Raw genomic sequence first — 3717 nt, forward strand, 5'->3', positions numbered from 1 at the left:
GTACTGTTTGATGAGTGACCGTGGCAGGTAAATACACTTGCGTGATTTTTTTTATGTGGACCGGCTCTCTCGGTTTCCTAGGTAACCAAATACAACTCCGCCGCTACTGTAGACTGCGTATAAATACAGGGAACACATTATAACTAATGCAATGTGATGAAAGGGTAGTTTGATTTCTAACATTATTCTCTCAATAGACATTTACATCGATAGTCTGGCGTTATAATTTATTTGCTTTTGGTGTACTGTGGAGTGGGTAAAACTGTTTTAAATGGCAGGCTAACGTGCACCGTTGACTCGCGCTAGCCTAGCATAGGCGAACTATCCAAAAGTAAGGACTGGATTAATTTTTTTGAAAATTGTCTCCACTGATGAATAACAACCAGGCTCACTTGAAAATGAGGTCCGATGTCGAAAATCCTGAACCACCCCTTTAATGTTATGAAGCAACAAGAATACTTCTTGATGTTACAATGACGTTGTGGTCATTGGGGGGTAGAAAGCTCTCAGATTTAATCAAAAATATCTTTATTTGCGTTTTGAAGATGAACGAAGGTCTTACGGGTTTTGAATGACATGAAGGTGAGTAATAACTGACAGAATTTTCATTTTTGGGTGAACTAACCCTTTAACTTGCTCATGAACTAATGGGCTGACAATTTTAAACAAGTGGCTTAGTTTCCCTTTTATTTTTCTATCAACTAATCTAATTCCACTGTCATAAACAAATGTAATCTAATGCCAAACATCAATCTTGCACATTTGATTACTCAACAGGAGATTGTTCAAAGATTGCAGTTTTGGTGAGAGTTTGTTCTGTCTCAAAGCAAGCATCAATTTCTGAATGAAGTTTAAAGTATTTTTCATGTCTTTTGGGTAATCCAAATTTAAAGCATAAGACAGACCAAAATAGATGCAAATTGCCTGAGGCAGGTTCTGCAGATTATCCATTATAATATCTCTCTCAACAATGATGGCAGTAGACACTGGGCAAAGGTAGAGTTTATTTAGAGAGGGAAGTTGACAGTCAGCACCCCAACAGATAGTTGTGCCCAGGCTTCATCAACATCACCTGAATGAAACCAAACAATAAAAATATTACAACAGAGAAAAGTGAAAAGGCATTTATAATTTAAAAATGATTTATAGTGAATGGCTGTATATTTTAATGATGGATAGATGCACTTTTATCATGGATGCATTTTGATGGACTTCAAAAAAATATTAAAAAGCTTATAATGATAAGCCGTTATAAAGCTTGGATGAGACAGGACATTTTCTAATATAACTCTGATTGTATTCGTCTGAAAGAAGAATGTTATATACACCTAGGATTACTTGAGGGTGAGTAAATCATGGGATAATTTTAACTTTTGGGTGAACTATCCCTTTAAGTATGCAAGGTATTGAATTAAAACTACAGTAAAAATAATTTTGTTAAAGGGTTACTTCACCCAAAGATATAAATTCTGTCATTAATTACTCACCCACATGTCATTCCCTTCCTTTGAGACTTTTGTTTATCTTCAGAACACAGATGAAGATATTTATTATGAACTCTGAGAGCTTTCACCCCTTCATAGGCAGCCTAGGCATCTAGCACTTTAAAGCCCCAGAAAGGTAAGAAAGACAAAGTAATCCATGCAAATTTAATGGTATAATCTTAATTTTATGACGCAGTGCGAGTACTTTGTTTGTGCAAAAAAACAATATTTCACTTTATTTACAAAATAACTGACCTGCAATGCATGTTCAAGAGGACATCACAAAGTATGTGTGTTTTGCTCATGCATGAGCAGCCAGTTGTTGTTCTTTGAACAATTCGATAAGATTTAGTAAAACATTTTTGTTTTTGTTTTTTTACAAAAAGCACTCATGTTGCTTCATGAAATGAGGTTAAATCACTGGAGTCAGATGAGCTACTTTAATTATTTATTTAATTGCTGCCTATTGAGGAACAGAAAGGACTCGGATATCATTAAAAGTATCTTCATTTTTTGTTCTGAAGATCAAAAAAGATCTGAAGATCAAAAAAGTGTCATTACCATTATGCCTTTAAATGGAGAAGTGACTATTAAAGGATTAGTTCACTTTCAAAAAAAAAATTCCTGATAATTTACTCACCCCCATGTCATTCAAGATGTCCATGTCTTTCTTTCCTCAGTCGAAAAGAAATTAAGGTTTTTGAGGAAAACATTCCAGTATTTTTCTCCATATAATGGACTTCAATGGCAACCAACTTTTCAAATGTTCAAGGAAGGTTCAAATGTCAGTCTGAATGCAGATTTAAAGTCTCTACATCATCTTTGTTTTAATTTATTATTATTTATTTATTATTCTTTTCGACTGAAGAAAGAAAGACATGGACATCTTGGATGACATGGGGGTGAGTAAATTATCAGGAAATTTTTATTTGAAAGTGAACTAATCCTTTAAAATTACAGTCCACAGTTAAAGAGTTTATCAACAAAACCCCACAACACTTTAGACAACAGCTAGATAGATTGTAAGAAAAACCATGATCAACTCAGAATAATAATAAAAAATTAAGGCTGCAGTAAACTCACCCCTGTATTAATTTGCTGCATAAGCTCATCTAATTTCTCTCCAGTGGTTCTTGAAGACTTGAAGATTGTGACAAAGCGTGGTGTGTAGCGATCCACAGCACCATAAAAGTTACTCTGCAGTCTGCAGATCTGTGGGGACTATCCTGTTAAACTCTGCAACACAGAAAAAAAAAAAAAAAAAAAAAAGGCATGGGACAGTGTGGAAATCTTTCAATGAACAATTATTTTTGACTTTTCTGATCTTTATAAAAAATATATTTCAATGCATGGTCAGGCCAACAGGCCAATTCTAAAGCCAAACCTAAACAGAATTTGGTTTCTCATAAACCAAAAAGGGGGGTGGAAAAGGGTATGAATAAGTACTTACTTGTCTCTCTGTAAAAAGAGCTGGCCACTGCTCCATCTGCATCCACAATTTCACGTCTTCGCATTGAGAAGGTCTGGTCCATCTTTGACGCAGTGATAAAGCAGTTGAGTTTGAGTAAAAAAAAAAAAAAAAAAAAAAAAAAAAAATCACTTTTACAGTGCTTGCTGAATCTGAATTTACTCAATTTAAAAAATAATAGTTTAATGCTGTTGTGAAATCACAAATACTGTCAAAAAGCATCGCATACATCACATAAGCTGCAGGTTACCTAACTGTATGTGCGCATTTCACCAGATTTGGAACCTTAATAATTTATAAACCAATGCCAACAGAGGAGAAAGAACAGAAGTCATCAGTGAAAATGGTAAAATAGAAAACCATAATTCTTACATTTGGGACAAATAAATCGCTTTTCAGGCATTCCAGGAACTGTCATGGTACCTGATAGTTCTCTTACGAGAGTTCTCTCGTACTGCGTCTTAGCTAAGACGCTGCGGGAAAAGTCTCTTTTCACGAAATACTGAAGCAAAAAATTATCCATAATTTTGTAATATTGTAAAGCGCATTTGCAGCATACAGCCATAGGCGAGACGGCTCGCTCGCTCATTGGCTGCTCTGCGGCAACTGCATAAGCCTTCGCGCCCTCCTTGCCACTTCCCGCCGAAACGGGCGTGGCCTAGCCTTATAAAGGTAGCTCGAAAAGGCTGACTCACTTGATTTTTCATCTCTTCAGCGAAGCTCACGCATCGTTGGATCACGAGAGAAGCAACGCATCGTCTGAGA

At 35.8% G+C, this 3717-nt stretch overlaps 1 long non-coding RNA gene across 1 annotated transcript; it reads right to left on the bottom strand.

The window, feature by feature from the left end:
* Positions 1–566: 566 nt before the first annotated feature.
* LOC311075885 lies at positions 567–3378 on the bottom strand. The gene is made up of 3 exons (XR_014604587.1): positions 2935–3378; positions 2564–2720; positions 567–1072 (listed from the first exon to the last, which is right to left on the bottom strand). It is a non-coding gene; the product is annotated as an uncharacterized lncRNA (long non-coding RNA).
* Between the last annotated feature and the right edge of the window lie 339 nt (positions 3379–3717).

Source organism: Abramis brama, assembly GCF_963993115.1.
Source record: "Abramis brama genome assembly, chromosome: 24".
In the NCBI taxonomy this organism is placed as follows: domain Eukaryota; kingdom Metazoa; phylum Chordata; class Actinopteri; order Cypriniformes; family Leuciscidae; genus Abramis; species Abramis brama.